The following is a 23761-nucleotide window of genomic DNA, read 5'->3' on the forward strand; positions in this document are numbered from 1 at the left end:
TTTCCCGGCCTCTGGTCTACCCTCTATCTTCACGAGATCTACTTTTTTAGTAGGTGAGTGAGAACGTTCAGTGTTCGTCCTTCTGTGCTTGGCTTATCTCACTTAACAGAATGATCCCTGGTTCCATCCGTTGTGCAGATAACAGGCTGTCATTCCTCTGCATGGCGGAATAATATTGCACTGTGCATACGTACCATGTTCTGTGTGTCCACCGTCTGCTGCTGAACCCATAGGCTGATTCTGTATTTTGTTACCGTAAACAGTGCCGCAGTAAACAAGGGAGTGCAGATGTCTTTTCGATATATTGATTTCGTTTCCTTTGACTATATGCCCAGTTAGTGAAATTCCTGGATCATACAGTAGTTTTACTTTTTTTTTTTTTGAGACGGAGTCTCGCTCTGTCGCTAGGCTGGTGTGCAGCAGTGTGATCTCAGCTCACTGCAAGCTCCGCCTCCCGGGTTCCTGGGTTTAAGTGATTCCCCTGCCTCATCCTCCCAAGTAGCTGGGACTACAGGCGCCCACTATGGCCCACCATGCCCAGCTAATTTTTTGTATTTTACTAGAGACAGGGTTTCACCGTGTTAGCCAGGATGGTCTTGATCTCCTGACCTTGTGATCTACTCACCTCAGCCTCCTAAAGTGCTGGGATTACAGGCGTGAGCCACTGTGCCCGGCCCACTTTTATTATTTTTGTTTGTTTGTTTGTTTTTGAGGCGGAGTCTCGCTCTGGCGCCCAGGCTGGAGTGCAGCGGCCAGATCTTGGCTCACCACAAGCTCTGCCTCCCGGGTTCACGCCATTCTCCTGCCTCAGCCTCCCGAGTAGCTGGGACTACAGGTGCCCACCACCACGTCCAGCTAATTTTTTGTATTTTTAGTAGAGATGGGGTTTCACCGTGTTGGCCAGGCTGGTCTCAAACTCCTGACCTTGTGATCTGCCTGCCTCGGCCTCCCAGAGTGCTGGGACCACAGGTGTGAGTCACTGTGCCCGGCCCCTTTTAGTTTTTTGAGGAGCCTCCATCTGTTCTCCATAGTGGTGGTGCTAATTGACATTCCCACAACAGTGTGTGCGGGTCCCCTTTCTCTACATCCTCGCCAGCATCCCTTATTCCCCGTCTTTTTGATGAAAGCCATTTTAACTGAGGTGAGATAATACCTCATTGTAGTTTTTTGATTTGCATTTCTCTGATGATTAGTGATGCTGAGCATTTTTTCATATACCTGCCAGTCATTTGTACATCTTCTTTTGAGAAATGTCTACTCATGTCTTTTGCCCATTTTTAAATTGGATTAATTGTTTGCTCTTGTTTGAGCTCCTGGTTATGAATCCCTTGTTAGGTGGGAAGTTTGCAAATATTTTCTCCCATTCTGTGGGTTGTCTCTTCAGTCTGCTGACTGTTTCCTTTGATGTGCAGAGGGTTCTTAGCTTGGTGTGATTTCACTTGTCTATTTTTGCCTTGGTTGCCTGTGCTTTTGGGGTCCTATCCAAAAAGCCTTTTCCCAGAACGATGTCCTGGAGCGCTTCCCTGCTGTCTTCTTCCAGTCGTTTTACAGTTTCAGGTCTCAGTTTTACCTTTAATGCATTTGGTTTGATTTCTGTGTATCGTAAGGGGGACGGGAGGGTCTAGTTTTGTTCCTCTGCGTGTCGTTATCGAGTTTCCCCTGCACCACTTACGAAAGAGACTGTCTTTCCCCCACATGGTCTTGGTCGTTTTGTTGAAGATGAGCTGGCTGTAAATGTGTGATTTACATCTGGGTTCTCTATTCTGTTCCACTGGACTGTGTGTCTGTTTTACGCCATTACCAGGCTGATTTGGTTACTATAGCTTTGTAGTAAATTCTGGAGTCAGGTAGTGCGGTGCCCCTGGCTAAATCCTTGTATCTTATGGACAATTATGGACATAACTGTGTTTTGTCATCTTTCCACTTCTGTGTAACTCAGGGCTGCCTACTCGGTGATTCGGATTATTAGAATGTGGTCTCGTGTCCCGAAGGCATCGTTCTTGGCCCTCGCTTCAGATTCCTGTGTGACTCCCTCCCGTGAATGCGGCTGCCGCACGCACCTTCCGACGCACCTTCTGCACACGCAGGCCGCCCGCATGCACCTTCCGCACGCACCTTCCGCACGCAGGCCACCCGCAGTTTCAGGGAGGAGGTTTGACATCATCAGATCACTGGAGTTTGTTAGCAGCTACTGCTATTCTTGCTTTGAAAATACAGATTGCAAGGAGTTTCGTTTCAGTATCCTCAGCTGTAGGGTTTTTTTATAAACGTGCTATATGAGAAATACATAATTTTGTCACTGGAGATTAGACCTGGAGTTTTCAATAACTAGATTTTTAGGTTGCTTGTGTTACAGGTCCAATATGTATCCATAGCCTTATTCTAAAAGTGGATGTAGTAATAATTCACTACAAATTTGCTAGTATAGTGATTGATAATGATTATGTCTACATTCCTTTTCCACTGGAAGAGGTGAGCTGGGAGGGTCTGCATGTCAAACGTCTTTGCCTCCCGAGACGATTCTCCAGTAAGTGCTGAGATCAGAGGCTTGGAGTGTCCAGAATGAGATCCAACAAGAACCGAGCTGAGGCAGCCTCAAGAGGAGTGGAGGGCTGTGCCTTAGCACACCCCAGTTCCCATGGGTTCCTGATTTCTGTTCCAGAGGCAGGAGATCTGGCCCTCAGAACTTTGCCCACAGAACTCATATCAGAGGCGATAGTTCCACATTTGTCTACAGTGAAGAAGACATGCCTGGCATTTAACGCCTTTGGCTACGGTCCGTGAAAGTCTGTTGGCTGAAGTCCTGCTACATGTGCGTGCTGCTGAGACCCTGAGGATGTCTGTCCGTGGGGGTCAGCCCTCACTTCGAGCTTCATTCATACATTTGTGGCCCTCTTGGGCCAGACACATGACTAGAACCAAAGTTACAGAGTCAAAGGGACCCTATCTGAGAGCCCCAGACAGGCAGGATAACACAGCGAGGTGTCTGAGCACTCGTTCATGCCAGACTAGAGCTGAGCAGTCTCTCTTATGCCCTCCTCAAAGAGGGTCACTCACCAGACACTTGTTCAAAATGGCAGGAAACACCGGTCAAGACTATTGCAATAGGTTGGGTGTGGTGGCTCATGCCTGTAATCCCAGCACAGGTGGGAGGATCACTTGAAGCCAGGACTTCAAAACCAGCCTGGGCAACAAAGCAGGACCCCGTCTCTACAATATTTTAAAAAATTATTTGGTGCAGTGGCACGCACCTGTAGTCCCAACTACGCAGGAGGCTGAGGTGGGAGGATCCTTTGAGCCCAGGAGTTTGAGGCTGCTGTGAGCTGTGATTGTGCTACTGCACTCCAGCCTGGTTGACAGAGCAAGGCCCTGTCTCTTAAGAAAAAAAAAAAAGCTATTGCAATAGGAGAGAGAGAGACTGAATTCAACTCTCAATACGACAGAGACAAGTGGGGATGGCCAATGAGCAGGGTGAGGGAGATGATGAAAAGTTACCAGAGGAACTTGGTTAGATAGCAAGGGAGGGAAGATTCTCACGAAAGGACCTTAGCAGGATTCCTTGCTAGCACTGAGCTCAGCAGGCCAAGGATGAGGCTTTATCACGGAGAAGGCTCAAAGGAGCCTGAGTGGAGTTTGGTCAAGAAGAGTGTCTTTGTCATCCTAGAAATGACTCATTTTATAGGTAATTAAGTAGGGGGTTCATACAGGTCAAAGAACTTGCCAGAAAGAGGAAATTGTGTTCATGTGGCTGGTGGCTCACACCGGTAACTGACAGTGACTTCCTCTTAGAAACTCAGAGTGTGCGTGTCTCTTTGAATCCGTGTGTGTGTGTGCGCGCATGTCCCTCAGTCTCTTCTGAATTTCTCTCCTGATCCCTGTCTCTCTCTCTCTCTTTCCTTGGGTTGGTGTTTCCCTCCCGCTGGCCTCTGGCCAGCTATTTCTGGAAGTGTCAGCTGCTCTGTCTTCCTGCCCCTGTCGACCCCTGTTTCTGACTCCCTTTCTTTCCCTTACAAAACCCTCAATGCAAGTCCCACTGTCTCTGTAACTGGCCACTGCCCATAACAAATCTTTTGCTTAGGTTGTGTTTCTTTGTAGGATAGATGATGTTCTGTGTGCTTGATTTTTACAAGATGAGCACAATACCTTATGTTTCTTCTTTATTAAAAAAAAGAAAAAGCCAACCACAAGATTAATGTCTCCTCAGGGACTGTGCCGCGCTGGAGCCTCTCCACAGGCAGCCCGAAGGAAAGTGGAGGGAGCTGCCTCTTTCCGTGGCCGGCGTGCCCACCCCAACCAGGCTGCCTCTGCCACCCAAGACAGAGGTTCTCAGATAATAAGTTATGGGGATTGTTTCCAGAGACCACACCCGAAGCTGCCCACTCCCCAGAGGGAAGGCCCTGGTTCATGGCCGACGAATTTCTCCCTAAGGCCCTGAAACTGCCTACTCAGAACCAAGCCAGTTTTTCCTGCCTGTCCTGTTTGGGCAGCCAGAGGAGGCAGCTAGAAACCCATTATGCAGGGGATGGGGGTAAGTGGAGGAGGGAGAGGTGGGGGGAGGAGTGGGGAGGAGGAGGAGGGAAACAGGGGACCCCAGGCTTTGGCTACGAAGGGGTCTGCCTTTCTACACTATTCCGGGACACTGGTGTCCACCACTGCCGCCTGGGCACGGGGAACAGAGACTGCCCGGTGGGAGCAGACAAGAGATTTGAGGATCTCAGCTTCTTCTCTTCAGTGTGTGCCTGGGAGAAGGTGCAGGTACAGCCAGTGGGGTAGGATTGAAAAAAGGGACCCGAGAGTTTGGAGACAGTCGCCCACAGTGCACCAGCTCTCTGTGTGTCACAATCTTGCCTGTCAGGGACCACGATCCCACTTCACAGTTAGCAAATAGCAGCTCAGGGACATTCAGCAACTCGTCCAGCATCCCACCAGACAGTTACACCTTCAGGGTTGTCTGTGTCTGTTAAAGTCAAGTCTAGTTTCGGGTCTCAGAGCACCTTCCTAAAGCTGCCGTAAGCCAAAAACGAAATTCTAAGCCCTACAGCTGATGGAATGGACCCCGCCTCTGGGCCAAGGGGATTCCAAACAAACCTGAAAAACTAGTTCAGGCCATGATGAGAAGGAGTGGGGGCTGGACAGGCCTTATACCCTCCTCCCTTCTTCGGAATTTGGGCACAACTGACCAGAAATGACATTAAAACAGAGATCTTAAGACTGACAAGGCGCTCTGTAGCAATAAGACACCAAATTCCAACCTGACGCCAGAGTATAGCATCACATGACAGATAGAAGGCCGTGAAATCAATATTTTACCTCAAAATATATTTCTTTGACATATCTTGAAATGGCCCTGCCAAGCTGTCTCTTGTGGGGGACATTTACATTCTATAGAGAACCACCTTCCCTTTCCAGGTCTTCTTCTGATGCTGAAGAAACTGGCTGAGAGTCTGGCACCTGCTATAGGTCTGAACAGCAAACATTTGCCATCTGTTGTCTCTAAGGGTGACCACCTATGAGATTTCATCTATGTAATAAGAACCGTGGTCTCCACGGTCTCTTATCTTAACCCAGACACTCCTTTCTATTGACAGCAGGTCTGTAGATAATAATTCTTTCAACCAATTGACAATTAGAAAATCTTTGACACTGTCTATGACCTGGAAGCCCCATTATTTTGAATTGTCCTCTTTCCAGACCAAACCAGTGCATGACTCCTGGGTACTGACTGTGGTCTTACGTCTCCCTAAGGTGTATAAACCAAGCTGCAGCCTGACTACGTTGTACGCATGTTCTCAGGACCTCCTGAAGCGGCGTCACAGGCGTTAATCCAAGAACACAACCAAAGTGAGTCTCAATCATTTTAAGAAATCTGTTTGCCAAAGTTAAGGACACACCTGAGGAAAGAACACAAAACCACAGGAAAAACTGTGGTCCGTGCTTTTCCCAGAGATGGTCTGGGGACCTCAGTAGTTAAAGGGGAAAATGTGGGTATTGGGGAAAGGGGAAGAAATGGAAGAAATGGGTAAATCAGAGGCAAGTGGTGCATTCTTTTGTCTTTGGTCAGCGTTCACTGAATACACATTTTACGTGCGATGGAGGTAGAGGCAGGGATGTAGCTTTTTTATCTTTGTGTAATATCTATCTTATTTGGGAACCAAATAGGAAGCAGGTTTGTGTGAGCCAGTTCCCAACTTGACTTTTCCCTTTGGCTCAGTGAGTCTGGGGTCCCAGGATCTGTTTTCCTTTCACACAGGTCATGGTCCTCACATTTGGCTCAGAATATTCAAAGTTTTTTTCCAGAGTTTGGCTTTTCCCTCAGCACTGGGAATTGTGATCCAAAGCTTTTCCTGACGAAGCACAAAGTTGGAGAAACAAAACGCAAACTAAACAACAACAATCAAACAGAACAGAGTTAATCTGCTGTAGCTCAAGAGAGGACGCACCTGCCCCCACCCCCCCGTCCCTGGGCTCGGGTTTGCCTTGCTGACTTCTGCTGCCACCTGGTGCCGCACAGAGGAACTGAGAGGAATCCACACCAGGCTCCTTCAGCCTCAGCTTCATGTCACCTGTGTAATGTGGGAAAACTTCCCTCTCAGGAGAATGCACACATCCAACTTTGTGAAGATGCCCTTGGGGGTGCTTCAAGGATCCTAGATAAAGAACCCTCTTTCCAGAACATCCAAGAACCTAAGTTTTCGGTCTGGAGTGGTGTCAGCATGACACTGATTTCCTGAGACCCAGGGGTGATGCACTGGCCTCCCATCCTCTGAAGTCACCCAGAACTGGGATGTGCTCAGGTTACGAAGCTGTCTCGAGGTGGGAACACATTAATCCAAGAGCAGATCCCTGATTCTATAAAAATGTACTAGATGCAGTGGGGGCCTTTCAAATCAGCAGGGAAGGACACCCAGAGAAACAGAAGGATAGACGATACTGGGACTGGGATAAATGCTCAGCTTTGGCCCAAATCTTAGTGACTTAACACAAGCCTCACTTATTTGCTCACGATTCTGTGACTGGACCATTTGGTTTGGCTCACAGGGCAGTGACTGCGCTTGTCTTACCTGAGCAGACCTGCATGTCTGTGGTTAACTGGGATGGCAGAGACAGAGCGACTGCCTTCCTCCAGAGCCACTGCCTTCCTCCAGAGCCACTGCCTTCCTCCGGAGCGACTGCCTTCCTCCGGAGCCACTGCCTTCCTCCGGAGCCACTGCCTTCCTCCAGAGCGACTGTCTTCCTCCAGAGCGACTGTCTTCCTCCAGGAGGCAGCAGGTTGGCTCTGGCTCCTTCGTGGGGCAGCTGGTCTCCAGGGCAGCAAGAGAGACCAAGCCCCAGTGCACATACCACAGCCCCAGTGCACGTCAGACTTGTTAATATCATTGGCCAATGCAAGTCACACGGCCAAGCCCAGATCAAGGAGTGGAAAGATGGACCATATCTCCTCCTGGGATAGGAGGCAAAGGAGGTAGGAGCGATATGTGGCCACTTATGTTTGCAATCTACCATCTTAGCACTTTGAGAAGAGAATTAACTGAGAAACTTGTTTCAAATAGGGCATTCACTAAAATGAAGCCCCAATTGAAGTAAAACGTGTATATAAAAAATGAAACTGACAGATTTTAAGGACAGTCTTGGCAAATATTTCTGTGCTCCTGGAGGAGAAGACCCTTATTGGCATGACATGTCAGAAACCACAATGGAAGAATTATTTTAACTTGCATTCATAAAAATTAAAATTATTCCTTAAAAACATGGTGAATGAAATTAAAAGTCAAAATGTAAGCTAGAAAATTATTTACAACATATGTGTTAGGAAGAGACAATACCCTTCAGACTTGAGAGTTTACATCAGAAAGGAAACAGCAAATGACATGATCCGAACTTGATAAAGAACGTGAAAAATAGCCAGCACTTGGTAGGTTTTCTGAATGAATAAGTAGCCAACAGCACATGAAAATGTGTTTAATCCATTTGTAAGCAGAGAAATGCAAATTAAAACAGTAAAGTGTCATTGTCACTTCCTGAATTGGCAAAGGATTTTATGTATTTTACTGACAGTGCTGAGTATTAGCAGTAAACAACAAATAGTGAGTAAATACGAGCTTCAGAACCTCAGGGAAATGATCTCCTCATTTCATCCTGTAGATTCCTTCTGACGTCCAGTGTCTGCTGAGCACCTACTTTGTGCCAGGCACAGCCTAAGCCTGAAGGAGCAGTCTCCACCGAGAAGGTGATATTTGCACAAAGACCTGAAAGGCCGGAGTGAACTGTGTGGTACCTGTGGGTACCCTCCAGGCAGAGAGGCAGCAATGTGGGTCCCAAGGTGGGACCACATCAGACACGTTCGAGGGCTAGCTGAGGGCGAGGTGGGGAGGAGATCAGAGGTGATGGGGGCTGGCTCTGCCGGCCAACACAAGCACTCTGGGTTTTCCTCCAAATGCTGTGAGAGCAGAGGAGTAACCTGGTCTGACTTGGGTGTGAGCAGATCTCTCTGGTTGTTGTTCTGGAAAAAACCGAGGTGCCCAAGTGAAAGCTGAGATTCGTTAGGAGGCTGCCGCAACAACTCAGGCAAAATGGGTGGTGGGGCTGGGGCACAGTGGAGAAGCAATCGGATTTCGGATGTTTGGAGCTCCCCCAGTAAGATTTCCTGGAGAAGGAGATGACTTCAATCTTCTGGCCTGAGTAGCTGAAAGGGTGAAGCTGTCCTTCGTGGAGCTGGGGAATCCGCAGAGAAGCGGGTTTGAAGAGAGTGTCAGGAGCTCAGTTTCAGCCATGGGTGTTCGAGGGGAGGTGTTGAGCAACAGATAGAGACACAAGCCTGTGGTCCCAGGAAAAGGTCTGGGGGTCACTAGCCCATGGATGGAGTCACAGGCTGCAAGGATCCCGGGAAAGTGAAGGTGGAAAGAGAAGAGCAGAGCACCAGGACGGACCGTGGAGCACCCTGGAGTTGAGAGCTAGTGGCCTCCAGTCAGAGCTGGGTCAGGGCCACTGTGAGTGAGCTGGGTCTGCTGTGTGGGACACCCAGCATGGGTCTGCTGTCTGGGATGGTTTATCTGCTTCTCACTTTACTGGTACTATGAGGCAGCTCCTGCTGTCTTCCAATTTGGTGTTTGTAAACTGAGGCATGAAAAGCAGGTGACAAGGATACAAGGAAGTGCACAGGTCTGAGTGGAGGATGGGGCTATCTCCAGGGGAGCGCTTTGTGCCTTTGCCTCCACATACCTCCCCTTTCCTCCCCAGAGCCTCCATAACCCTGGCCATGGAGCACAACAGATCGCTACTGAGGTTTGGGAAGCAGGTGGGAGTGCTGGGGTCCTGAACCTCCTTGCCAGCCCTGAAGGTTTCTGGCCCTTTCCCTTCTGACTTGCAGCAGGGAAACTGAGCAGAGGGGACCCTGCAGGGGCCTTCTGAGTATTCATGTAATTTATTCATTTGTTCGGTCATGTATTTTATCATCACAGGCATGCATGGTCATAATTTTTCTGTCTTTTCTAGATGAGAAGCTGAGGTTGAGAGAAGTTACCTAATGGGCCACAGTCACACAGCTGGGAAGTGCAGAACCAATATCCACCTCACATTCGAAGGTCTTTTCTGAACCCCGTCTGCCCCACCCTAGTTATAGGTGAGGGCAGATCTGCGAATGGCAGAGCAGAATCAGTTTCCAGGGCTGAGGAGTATGCGTTCGGGTGGAGGGTGGGGTTGGAGGGTGTGGTGGCTCCTGGATCCCCTGTGTGTCAGAGCTTGCAGAGGAAGGGCCCCCAGTGTGAGTGCACAACTAGCCCTGGCCTTATGTCCCTGCTTGGGGAGAGGATGTGCAGAAGAGGATGACACCAGCAGGAGGTGTCCCTGGAGAGGGGCTGTTTGGAAGGAGGGGTGACAACTGAAAATCAGGGTCCGTGGGCATCCCTGCTTGTTTTGGAGCCATGGACACTCAAATTATGTTATTTTATAAGGCTGTTGAAGAAAAAAATGTCCACAGGACCAAGAGGCCGGGAAGACCCCAGCTCTCCGACTGGTGTTTGCTTCTCTGCCATCAGGGTCAGGAGGCCATGCCAAGCATTGCGAGTTGCAGAGTCCGTGAGACAGGAGCACTCCCACCTCCTTGGGGCCTCTCCCAACACCACCACATATTGGCCGTATACCTGCAGCACAGGGGACAGTGACCTCAGCGGCCTGCCTCTGCACACAGCCAGCATGTAGCTGGCTCCTTTCTTCTCCCGCTTGCATGCCTCCAAGCCTTCAAAACAAACTCATCTCCATGTTCTGTGAATTACCAATTTTTTTAAAAATGAAAAAAATAAACACACTCATCTCTGAAGGTCACACAATTTTTAAGTATCTCTTGTTTCTCCTAAAATTACCATACTACCTTTAGCTACCTCATTAAAATTCTAGTAGACATTTTTGTGGACATCAGCAAATTAATTATAAAATTTATAGGGAAATGCAAAGGGTTTGGGTTTGGGTTCGGGTTCGGGTTTGGGTTAGAGTTCGGGTAAGGGCTAGGGCTAGGGTTAGGGTGAAGGTTTTAGGAGTAGGGTTAGGGTGAAGGTTTTAGGGTTAGGGTTAGGGTTTGGGTTCAGGTAAGGTCTAGGGCTAGGGTTAGGGTGAAGGTTTTAGGGTTAGGGTTAGGGTGAAGGTTTTAGGGTTAGGCTTAGGGTTCAGGTAAGGGCTAGGGCTAGGGCTAGGGTTAGGGTGAAGGTTTTAGGGTTAGGGTTAAGGTTCGGGTTTGGGTAAGGGCTAGGGCTAGGGGATAGGTCTAGGGCTAGGGGCTAGGGCAATTGCAAATTCGGCTGCTCAGTGTATAGTGTTGTGTTTATTAGCTTTCAGCAATGCTAATCCCGAGTGCCAGGCTGCTCCGTGGTCTTTTAGAGGGAAAGCACATTTAGTTGATTATATCAAGGCCTGTGATGGTATCAGAGGTAATCTGCATAAAGCTACTTTGTTGGCACAGGCAATGGTAGGACTGAAGGTGGATAGAGGAAATACTCTGTTTCCTGGAGCTTATTTTAACTGTGAGAAGCATGGTCATACTAAAACAGAATGTAGAAAAAATCAGTGAGTCAGCCCACCAGATAGGGGAAAAAAGAAAACTGCTGATCTTGAAATATGTCCAAAATGTAAAAAAGGAAAACATTGGGCTAATCAGTGTCACTCTAAATTTGATAAAGATGGGAACCCGATTTCGGGAGATGCTGAGGGGACCGTCCCAGGCCCCATTCCAAACCAGGGCATTTCCAGCTCAGGCCATTCCCTCCTCCCTGTACAATGTCTGTCCCCCACCACAGCCGGTAGTGCCACAGTAGATTTATGCTGCACAAAAGCTCTGAGCCTTCTGCCTGGGGAACTCCTGCAAAAAGTTCCAACAGGGTTCTGTGGACCCTTGCGACTGGGGATGATAGGATTACTTCTAGGAAGGTCTAGTTTAAATTTAAAAGGAGTACAAATACATACAGGAGTCATTGATTTAGGTTACAGTGGGGAAATTCGAACTGTTATATCTACGTCTGTTCCCTGGAAACAGAGCCAGGAGAGCGTATAGCACAGCTCCTGATTATGCCATATGTGGAAATGGGGAAAAGCGAAATGAAATGAACAGGAGGATTTGGAAGCACAAACAAACAAGGCACGGCAGCTTATTGGGTGAATCAAATTACTGATAAACGTCCTACCTGTGAAATAACTATTCAGGGAAAGAAATTTAAAGGTGTGGTAGATACAGGAGCAGACATTTTAATCATGTCTCTGTAACACTGGTGATCCACATGGCCAATTCAATTTAACATAGTTTAATTTAACATAGTTGGAGTTGGTAAATCCCCTGAAGTATATCAAAGTAGTTGTTTTGCATTGTAAAGGCTCTGATGTACAACTTGGGACTATTCAGCCAATTATAACTTCTATACCTATAAATTTATGGGGGAGAGATTTATTACAACAATGGGGAGTACAAGTTCTAATTCCAGAACAATTAGACAGCCCCCAAAGTCAACACATGATGCATTAAATGGGGTATGTCCCTGGTATGGGACTAGGACAAAATTTGCAAGGTTTGAAAGAACTGCTTAAGTGGAAAGACAAAGTTCCCGCCGAGGTTTAGGATATCATTTTTGATGGTGGCCATCGTTAAGCCTCCAGAACCTATACCTTTAAAATGCTATCCAAATTGGCTAGAACAATGGCCGCTGAGTAAAGAGAAACTGCAGACTTTAGAGGACTTGGTTACTAAACAATTCTGGATAATCATTTTCCTAAAATGAAACTGTTTCAATTGTTGAAATTAACAAATTGGATTCTCACTAAAATAACTAAATTTAAACCAATTGAAGGTGTGAGAATGTTTTTTACAGATGGGTCTAGTAATGGTAAAGCTTCTTATTCTGGCTCAAAATGTAAAGATTTTCAGATGCCCTATACTTCAGCTCAAAAAGCAGAGCTTATAGCTGTAATTGAGGTATTGAATGCTTTTGATATGCCTATTAATGTGGTTTCTGTTCTTCATATGTGGTTCATTCCACAGAATTAAATGAAAATGCTCAGTTACAATTTCATACAGATGAACAACTGATGACTTTATTTATCCAATTGCAAACAGCAGTTAGGAGTAGAATGCCCCCTTTTTACATCACTCACATTAGGGCTCATACACCTCTTCTAGGACCTTTGACTGCAGGGAATCAAATGGCTGATTGCCTAGTTGCTACTGCCATATCTAATGCTAGACAGTTTCACAATTTAACCCATGTTAATGCCTCTGGTCTCAAATGCAGATGCAGCGTTACCTGGAAAGAAGCTAAAGCTGGGTGGTTCCAAGATGGCCGAATAGGAACAGCTCCAGGCTACAACTCCCAGCGTGAGCGACACAGAAGACAGGTGATTTCTGCATTTCCAACTGAGGTACTGGGTTCATCTCACTGGGGCACATTGGACAGTGGGTGCTGGACAGTGGGTGCAGCCCACCGAGTGAGAGCCGAAGCAGGGTGAGGCATTGCCTCACCCAGGAAGTGCAAGGGGTAAGGGAATTCCCTTTCCTAGCCAAGGGAAACCCTGACACACAACACCTGGAAATTGGGGTCACTCCCACCCTAATACTGTGCTTTTCCAAGGGTCTTAGCAAACTGCACACTAGGAGATTGTATCCTGCACCTATCTTGGAGGGTTCCATGCCCATGGAGCTTCGCTCATTGCTAGCACAGCAGTCTGAGATCTAACTGCAAGGTGGCAGCGAGGCTGGGGGAGGGGTGCCCACTATTGCTGAGGCTTGAGTAGGTAAAAAAAGCGACCGGGAAGCTCGAACTGGGTGGAGCCCACTGCAGCTTAAGGAGGCCTGTCTGCCTCTGTAGACTCCACCTCTGGGGACAGGGCATAGCCAAACAAAAGTCTGCAGAAACCTCTGCAGATTTAAATGTCCCTGTCTGACAGCTTTGAAGAGAGTAGTGGTTCTCCCAGCATGGAGTTTGAGATCTGAGAATGGACAGACAGCTTCCTCAAGTGGGTCCCTGACCCCCAAGTAGCCTAACTGGGAGGCACCCCCCCAGTAGGGGCCGACTGACTCCTCACACAGCCAGGTGCCCCTCTGAGATGAAGCTTCCAGAGGAATGATCAGGCAGCAACATTTGCTGTTCAGCAATATTCACCATTCTGCAGCTGATACCGAGGCAAACAGAGTCTGGAGTGGACCTCCAGCAAACTCCAACAGACCTGCAGCTGAGGATCCTGACTGTTAGAAGGAAAACTGACAAACAGAAAGGACATCCACACCAAAGCCCCATCTGTACGTCACCATCATCAAAGACCAAAGGTAGATAAAACCACCAAGATGGGTGAAAAACAGAGCAGAAAAGTTGAAAATTCTAAAAATCAGAGCAGCTCTCCCCCTCCAAAGGGACGCAGCTCCTCACCAGCAATGGAACAAAGCTGGATGGAGAATGACTTTGATGAGTTGAGAGAAGAAGGCTTCAGATGATCAAACTTCTCCGAGCTAAAGGAGGAAGTTCGAACCCATTGCAAAGAAGCTAAAAATCTTGCAAAAAGATTAAATGAATGGCTAACTAGAATAACCAATGTAGAGAAGTCCTTAAATGACCTGATAGAACTGAAAACCATGGCATGAGAACTACGTGACAAATGCACAAGCTTCAGTAACTGATTCAACCAACTGGAAGAAAGAGTATCAATGATTGAAGATCAAATGAATGAAATGAAGCGAGAAGAGAAGTTTAGGGAAAAAAGAGTAAAAAGAAATGAACAAAGCCTCCAAGAGATATGGGACTATGTAAAAAGACCAAATCTACGTCTGATTGGTGTACCTGAAAGTGACGGGGAGAATGGAACCAAGTTGGAAAACACTCTGCAGGATATTATCCAGGAGAACCTCCCCAACCTAGCAAGGTAGGCCAACATTCAAATTCAGGAAATACAGAGAATGCCACAAAGATACTCCTCAAGAAGAGCAACTCCAAGACACATAATTGTCAGATTCACCAAAGTTGAAATGAAGGAAAAAATGTTAAGGGCAGCCAGAGAGAAAGGTTGGCTTACCCACAAAGGGAAGCCCATCAGACTAACAGCGGATCTCTCAGCAGAAACTCTACAAGCCAGAAGAGAGTGGGGGCCAATATTCATCATTCTTAAAGAAAAGAATTTTCAACCCAGAATTTCATATCCAGCCAAACTAAGTTTCATAAGTGAAGGAGAAATAAAATCATTTACAGACGAGCAAATGTTGAGAGATTTTATCACCACCAGGCCTGCCCTACAAGAGCTCCTGAAGGAAGCACTAAACATGGAAAGGAACAACTGGTACCAGCCACTGCAAAAACATGCCAAAATGTAAAGACCATCAATGCTAGGAAGAAACCGCATCAACTAATGAGCAAAACAACCAGCTAACATCATAATGACAGCATCAAATTCACACATAACAATATTAACCTTAAATGTAAATGGGCTAAATGCTCCAATTAAAAGACACAGACTGGAAAATTGGATAAAGTGTCAAGACCCATCAGTGTGCTGTATTCAGGAGACCCATCTTACATGCAGAGACACACATAGGCTCAAAATAAAGGGATGGAGGAAGATCTGCCAAGCAAAAGGAAAACAAAAAAAGACAGGGGTTGCAATCCAAGTCTCTGATAAAACAAACTTTAAACGAACAAAGATCAAAAAAGACAAGGCCATTACATGATGGTAAAAGGATCAATTCAACAAGAAGAGCTAACTATCCTAAATATATATGCACCCAATACAGGAGCACCCAGATTCATAATTCCTAAACAGTATAATTGTGAATTAGCGATGAACATATTTTTGAAAGTTCTTTAAGAGATTCAAGCAAGCACCCAGGTTTGAGAGCCATTGACACAAGGCAATCCTCTCACTCACAGATGAAGCTGTTAAGACATCCAGATCAGTCAGAGCTGATAGTCACTGCACACTGGCGGATGTGCCATGGGCACTGCTGGTTGTTACGACCACCATGCTTTCTCATTGGTCAATGGCCATCCTGTGTCCATAGTGATGGTTAGTGTCCATGATAAAAATTTCAAATACAATTATATTTTGCAGCTAATAAGTAGAAAGATGAAAGATCTGATGAGAGTTCATTATACCACAACTGACAAGGATATCTGAGTTTTTTTTTTTCCTGTGGCATACAACATTTAAAATAATAACTGGAATTATGACTCATAACTCTATACCAGTACATAGCATGAATAAGGAGGATGTTGATGAATTTCCAGGAATTTTATATAATTTCTGAAAACATAACATTTTACCCATACAAATATAACAAAGTTTAGGTATCTCTTTTTATTTGTATATTTTGTATGGTTTTCCTTATAAAATATTACATCCTATTTTTCTTGCACAACATGCCCTTTTTTTTTTTTTTTTTTTGAGACAGAGTCTCGGTCTGTCCCCCAGGCTGGAGTACGGTGGCATGATCTTGGCTCACTGAAAGCTCCACCTCCCGGGTTCACACCATTCTCCTGCCTAAGTCTCCTGAGTAGCTGGGACTATAGGCGCCTGCCACCATGCCCAGCTAATTTTTTGTATTTTTAGTGGAGACATGGTTTCACCATGTTAGCCAGGATGGTCTCGATCTCCTGACCTCATGATCCACCCGCGTTGGCCTCCCAAAGTGCTGGGATTGTAGGCTTGAGCCACTGCACCTGGCTTGTTTCTAGTAGTTTTATTTACATATATTGATTATAATTTTAATACTTTTATTTTCCAGAGAAAACTAGGACATAGACCGTTTTAAACTGTCATATGTTAGCATTCTGTAGTAGATTAGAAAATGTATGAGTATACCATCTCCCAACATTGGGATGTGTTTTCTCATAGTACATATGTTTCTCATAGTACACAGTACAGTGTGGTAGTTTCTCATAGTACGTAGTACAGTGTCGTTGTTTCTCATAGTACGTAGTACAGTGTGGTAGTTTCTCATAGTACGTAGTACAGTGTGGTAGGCAAAAACATGTTTATTAACAGGCCAAAATATCTAGAGTCTCTGTAAAAATAAGAAGCCAAAAGTATATAAACTTGAATTACTTATGTTTAGTAATTAATGTTTAGTATTGTATCTTATTTATAAATGATCTAGATATTTAATGGAAATATTTTACTTAGCTTAACTTTAAGGTTAAAAATTACCAAAAGTATTTTGGAAACTACTATTAGGCAGATTTACTGTAAAAAACTTATTATTGAAATAATGTTTTTCACTTTTCACAAGATGGTACCAAAAGTGAAGAAGGAAGCTCCTGCCCCTCCTAAAGCTGAAGCCAAAGCAAAGGCTTTAAAGGCCAAGAAGGCAGTGTTGAAATGTGTCCACAGCCCCCCAGAAAAGAAGATCTGCACCTCACCCACCTTCCAGTGTCCCAAGACACTGCGACTCCGGAGGCAGCCCAGATATCCTGGGAAGAGCGCCCCCCGGAGAAAGAAGCTTGACCACCATGCTATCATCAAGTTTCCACTGACCACTGAGTCGGCCATAGAGAAGATAGAAGACAACAACACGCTTGTGTTCACTGTCGATGTTAAAGCCAACAAGCACCGGATCAAACAGACTGTGAAGAAGCTCTGGGACGTGGATGTGGCCACAGTCAACATCCTGATTCGGCCTGATGGAGAGAAGAAGGCATATGTTCGACTGGCTCCTGATTACGATGCTTTGGATGTTGCCAACAAACTTGGAATCATCTAAACTGAGTCTAGCTGGCTGATTCTACATAGATGTATATCTTTTCACCATAAAAAAGAGGAAATAATGTTTTTCATAAGAATGACGACTTAAAATCTTAAAACTTATAGATTTGATTCTAATTATCTAGTAAGTATAATATTAGCTTCTTGTAAGCACTCAAGCAGAATAGAAATTTGTTTGTTGGCCGGGCATGGTGGCTCACACCTGTAATCCCAGCATTTTGGGAGAACGAGGTGGGCGGATCATGAGGTCAGGAGATCAAGACCATCCTGGCTAACACTGTGGAACCCTGTCTCTACTAAAAATACAAAAAAAAAATTAGCTGGGTGTGGTGGCAGGCACCTGTAGTCCCAGTTACTTGGGAGGCTGAGGCAGGAGACTGGCGTGAACCCAGGAGGCGGAGCTTGCAGTGAGCCAAGATCGCACCACTGCACCCCAGCCCGGGTGACAGAGAGAGACTACATCTCAAAAAAAAAAAAGAAAAAGAAAAAAAAAAAGAAACTTGTTTGTTTTTATTTAATAGTGATAACTCTGAAGACATAGTTGTTTTATTACACAAAAAATATTAAATTTATCTTATTTAACTAAGTTGTGTCCAAATCGCATTCACTTGAAAAACATTTGGATCAGTTGCTATATTTCTAGGAGTTTGGGGGATATTTATTTATAAATGATTATTTTTTTTTCCAAGTCAAGTTAGAACAGAACATTTATAGAGGATTTTATAAATGGATTTTGCAGTGCTATCCAGAGTTAAGAAAAATCACATATACAGAACATACATTAATAGACATACAAATAGAAATCTCATAGCTTTCATCCTGAAATTTTAGTCACGAATCAGGCATAAATATTCTGATGGTTAATTTTAGACGTCAGCTTGATTGGATTAAGAGATACTAACATAGCTGGTAAAGCAGTTTCTGGGCATAAGTGTGAGGGTGTTTCTGGAAGACACTGAGATAAGGAAGATCCACCCTGACCCAATGTGGATGTGCACTGATATGGTTTGGCTGTGTCCCCACCCAGATCTCATCTTGAATTGTAGTTGCTATGATCCCTACATGTTGTGGGAGGGACCTGGTGGGGGACGATTGAATCATGGTGGTGGTTACTGCCATGCTGTTCTCGTGATAGTGAGTGAGTTCTCATGATCTGATGGTTTTATGGCTTAGCACTTCTTGCTGCTGCCATGTGAAGAAAGACATCTTTGCTTCCCCTTCTGAGGTGCCTCCAGCCATGTGGAACTGTCAGCCCATTAAACCTCTTTGTTCTTGGCCGGGCGCGGTGGCTCATGCCTGTAATCCCAGCACTTTGGGAGGCCGAGGTGGGCAGATCACGAGGTCAGGAGATCAAGACCATCCTGGCGAACACGGTGAAACCCCGTCTCTACTGAAAATACAAAAAAATTAGCTGGGCATGGTGATGGGCGCCTGTAGTCACAGCTTTCAGGAAGGCTGAGGCAAGAGAATGGCGTTTACCCAGGAGGCAGCAGAGCTTTCAGTGAGCGGAGATCGCGCGACTGCACTCCAGCCTGGGCGACAGAGCGAGGCTCTATCTCAAAACAAAACAAAACAAAAACAAAACAAACAAACAAAAAATAAACCTCTTTGTTCTTTATAAATTGCTCAGACTCAGGTACTTCTTCATAGCAGTATAAAAATGGACTAATACAGGCACCATCCAATTACTTGAGAGCCCAGATAGAACAAAAAGGAAGAGGAAAGGTGAATTATCTCCTTCTGAAACTGAAACATCCTTCTCTTGCTTTTGACATCAGAACTTCAGGGTCTCAGGCCTTTGGCCTCAGAACGAGTTACACCATTGGCTTAACTGATTCTGTGTCCTTTGGACATGGGCTGAGCAATGCTACCAGCTTTCCTGGTTCCCCAACTTGGAGACAGCCTATCGTGAACTTTCTCAGCCTTCATAATTATGTGAACCTTCCTCATCTGTCTATCTACATATATCCTACGGATTGTGCCTTTCTGGGGAACTCTGAGTAATGTGATTACAGTAATACAAAATTCACTAGTTTATAGAGAAGACTTGGTTTTTGTCTTTACCCCATTTTATGTTTGTATTATAACTGTGTTTCTGGAAAATCGAACAAGTTTTTATCTTCTTCATATGAAGGCTAAAGCTTTTTTCTCACCAATATTTTTGGAGATTTTAAAGATTTTCAAGATTTTCTTTTGACATATAATCTTATGAAGCTGAGAATTAAATTTTGGTTTTTTTTCTATTTTATTTTTCAGCCTCAGGTGTTTGCTTTTGCAGATCCTTGAGCACATTGAGAGCTTCCAAGGCATGGAGTGGGGTGCCTAAAGTTTCAGTGATTATAGGGAGTTGAGAGACTCAATTAGGAAAGGAAAGATCTAAAGGATGCAATTTGGAAGATCAAAATTTTCTCAAAAGAACCATTAAAGTTCTAAATAATTCTTGGTAAAGTCATGCAAACAGGAAAGGAAGTAGACAGAATCAGTTCCATATTGGTGGAACACACAACAGAGTTTTGAGAAGGGAGAATTTAGTCAACTGAGAAGTTCCCATGAAAGGAGCAAGACCAAGATCACAGAGACACCATGAAACAAAAAGCCAGGAATAACTTCCAACCCAAGAGGAGAACAGAGAGGCCTCAAAACGAAAGCTAGGATAAGAAACTTCTAGCCCAAGAGTTACCTTTCAGACAAAGAAGCCTGAGATTCTAACCCACCTTCAGAGAGTACTCACTCAAAATGTTATTCAAACTGTAGGCTTTTTAATGACTTAGCCCTGCATGCAAAAGGCATTCCCTAAGGTGGCACAGAAGATGGAGCCCCCATATCTAAAGATAACCAAGGAGAAAGAAAGACCCCTGTTGCCAGAGTCAGTGGGCAAAGGCAACAGAGAAAGAGACAAGGGTCCTTATGGGATGAGACCCTTGCAGATTTAGACTTATACAAACTCCAGAGAAGTGGCAGGATGACAACCATAAATGGGGTACCAACATTTCTACTCATTGGATTACAAGTTCTCAGGCATCCAAAATGATTAACAAAATGAAGATTTCTAGGGCTTCTGTGGGAGAGTACGGAAGGTCTTTTTGAACTTTTTAAAGCTGTCAAATGAAGAATGATGAGCTTCATAAATTCGGAAAGGAGAGATTTCATTATGTTTTTTTTTTTTTTTTTGAGTCAGAGTTTCACTCTTGTTGCCAAGGCTGGAGTGCAGTGGAGTGATCTTGGCTCACTGCAGGCCTGCACCTCCCTAGTAGCTGGGACTACAGGCATGCACCACCATGCCCAACTAATTTTTGTATTTTTAGTAGAGATGGGGTTTCACCATATTGGCCAGGATGGTCTCAATCTCTTGGTCTCAGGTGATCTACCTGCCTCGGCTTCCCAAAGTGCTTTGATTACAGGCATGAGCCACTGCACCCAGCGAGAGATTTATTTCCTATAAAGGGTTGCAGCCTGCAGGATAGTCCTGAGAGGCTAGGAAGCATAACCTCCAGCCAGAAGTCAGAAACAGACACTTCAAGGGAGAGGTAAAGGAAATAGTAATTTATACTGAGTGGCGTGGACAAATACACATACTTAATAAGCTCTAGGAGGAGTCATGCGTATTTCTGAAAGGAGAAATGCATGCATGCACAATTGAGTTTCTTGCTCCTTCATGGGTCCAATGTACAAAAAAATGGCAGTGTTAGCATGATCCCAGGGTGGAGTTTTCAGCCCTCTGACATTAAAAGGTGAAGCAGAGGATATGAAAATTCGCTCTGTGCATCCTGTGTACGCTGTCCAGAACCTCTCCGTCATGGTTGGTCTCTTATCAGGCAAGAGAGGAGAGGCAGCTTCAGGCAGTTGGTTGAAATCATTGGTGGAGTCTTTTGAAAGGCTTGTTTCTGTTAAATCCTTAGGGAAGAAAGCCTCATCATGGTTAGCAAAGGAGGGGGCATAACGAGGTGTATCTGACCCCTGTCATCCCATCCTGCCCAACTTGTAATAGGGGAGGAAAAATAATTTTCTGTCTACCTTTACGGAATTCTAAGATGGGACCCTCTGTAAATCCGAGAACTCAGTTTTGAAAGTCACTCTGGGATCCCCTCAGCCAAGAGTGGGTCTGTTCAGTCATTTGGGAGCTTAGGATTTCATTTTCATTTATCAGTGCTAATGGGAATGAATAGGCTGTCTTCCTGGCAGCTGAATTTGAAACTCCTTGGATGGGATTAATGGCAGCTGTATTTTCTGGGAGCTCTGCTATAATTAGACAAAGTAAGTTCTGGTAAGATTTCTTTCTTTATCTTCAGTATCTCAAATGTTTTCATTTAAATAATCTTTATAACAACTCTTTTTTTTTTTTTTTTTTTTGAGACAGAGTCTTGCTCTGTTGCCCAGGCTGGAGTGCAGTGGCACGATCTTGGCTCACTGCAAGCTCCACCTCCCAGGTTTATGCCATTCTCCTGCCTCAGTCTCCCAAGTAGCTGGGACTACAGGTGCTTGCCACCACACCCGGCTAATTTTTTTTTGTATTTTTTTTAGTAGAGATGAGGTTTCACCATGTTAGCCAGTATGGTCTCGATCTCCTGACCTGGTGATCCACCTGCCTCGGCCTCCCAAAGTGCTGGGATTACAGGCATGAGCTACCGTGCCCGGCCCCTATGACAACTCTTGATGTCTGAGTGGGTTCCCACACAGTCATCTGTTGTAAGACTTTCTGATTCCTTTTTTTCTTTGGTCATTATGAATAGCGCTTCTGTACATATTGCATGGTAGCTTTTGTTTGGAAATAATATCAAAGTAGCTGTCAAAATACTTAAGAATGTGATTTTTGGATTGTAAGGTGAGACTTGTTTAGCTTTGGGAAAAACTGCCCAACTAGTAATAGGGGAGGAAAAATAATTTTCTGTCTACCTTTATGGAATTCTTAGATGGGACCCTCTGTAACAAATTACAGATTAAAATGAGAAAAAAGTAGACAAGTTTAAAAACATGTATACCTTATGGATACATGGGAGATACTCAGGGAAAAATGAGTAAATCCCCAACAAGTGGCTTTCAATTCAAGTGTAAATGCTATCTTCAACTTAAAGAAAGAAGATTTGAGGCTCAGTAGTGGGGAGGTAACAAGCAAAAGCACAGTAGACAAGGGTAAGTTTTCTTATACAGAGTTAACTCCATGCGTTCTCTGTTGATAAGACTCTTTGGTGATTTAGTCATCCTTCTCTTCTTGGTTGGTGCCGAGAGGGAGAGGGGGAGAGAGAGAGAGAGAGAGAGAGAGAGAGAGAGAGAGAGAGAGATCTTTTAAATGGGGATTTCATTTATAGATGTAAATTTTCCTTACACAAGGGTAACTTATACTCTGTTTTCAGAACTTCCTTTTTAAGCATTTTTTCAAAGTAATCATCTCAGAATAATTCTTATGCCAAAGGGACATATTTTGGGGTGGCATATTCTGGTTTTCTACCATCATATTTTGGGGTGGCATATTCTGGTCTTACACACTGTCTTCCACCAGCAATGAAAAGAGTTCTTGTTTTTCCTCCAGCAATTTGTCATTTTTTGAGTTTAGCAGTTCTAACAGATATAGACCAGCTGTGCTATCTCATTGTGGTTTTCAGTTCTCTAGTACGTTGAGCATCTTTTTGTATGTTTCCTTGAGATCTGTAGATCGTCTTTGGTGAGGTGTCTGTTCAGAACTGTGTGCATTTCTAATTGAGCTGTTTAACTTATTGTTTAGTTTCAAGAATTTTGTATATATTTTGAATACAAATTCTTTCTCAGATCTGCATTTTGCAATTTTTTTTCAATATGTGGTTTGTCTTTTTATTCCCTTAACAAGGTCTTTTCCAGAGTATAAACTGTAAATATTAACAAATCCACATTGTCATTTCTTCCGTGTATATCAACCTTGTGTGTCATTTGTTAAAATTCATTACCAAACCCAAAGGCACATAGCTTTTCTTCCATAGTTTCTTCCAGAAATTGTATAGTTTTGCATTTTTAGTGTAAGGATGATTTTGAGTGATTATTTGTGTAAGTTGTAAAGTTTTCATCTACATGCATATCATTTCCTATGGTTTCCAATTATCGTTCCCTCACTATTTTTGGGAAAGACACAGGGTAGTGGGCTCTGTTAGAGCAGAGAGATGGCTAGACATGAACAGGAGGGGGAGCTCCTGAAAAAGGGAAAGTCTGGGAAGGCTCACCTGGAGGTACCACCAAAAATTCACATTTAGTGGCATCTGTAACGCTGGAGTGGATGGGCACTTGTCAATTGCGGGTAGGAGGGAGAAGAGGTACCTATGCAGAAAGAAACACCCTAGAACTCCTCTTAAGATGCCCCAGTCATCATTCACTTTGCAGTAATAATGTCACAATATTGCTAGCTACATACTGATAAGGACAAAGGGGACATTCTTAAAAGAAACCTGGCACCATAAGTACAGATTAGGGCAGAGAAGCACATTTAAAAGAGATAGATGCAGTAGGTACAAATGTGACCGCTGTCAGCCTGCCTGGGATGGTGGGAAGGAGCCTGGTGCCAGAGTGAATTTGGATCGAT

General features: G+C 44.7%; 1 pseudogene; it reads left to right on the plus strand.

The window, feature by feature from the left end:
• The window catches only part of LOC119622149 (large ribosomal subunit protein uL23 pseudogene), a 40272-nt pseudogene extending 21809 nt beyond the window's left edge, over positions 1 to 18463 (plus strand).
• The last annotated feature ends 5298 nt before the right edge of the window (positions 18464 to 23761 follow it).

Source organism: Chlorocebus sabaeus, chromosome 16, assembly GCF_047675955.1.
Source record: "Chlorocebus sabaeus isolate Y175 chromosome 16, mChlSab1.0.hap1, whole genome shotgun sequence".
Lineage (NCBI taxonomy): Eukaryota > Metazoa > Chordata > Mammalia > Primates > Cercopithecidae > Chlorocebus > Chlorocebus sabaeus.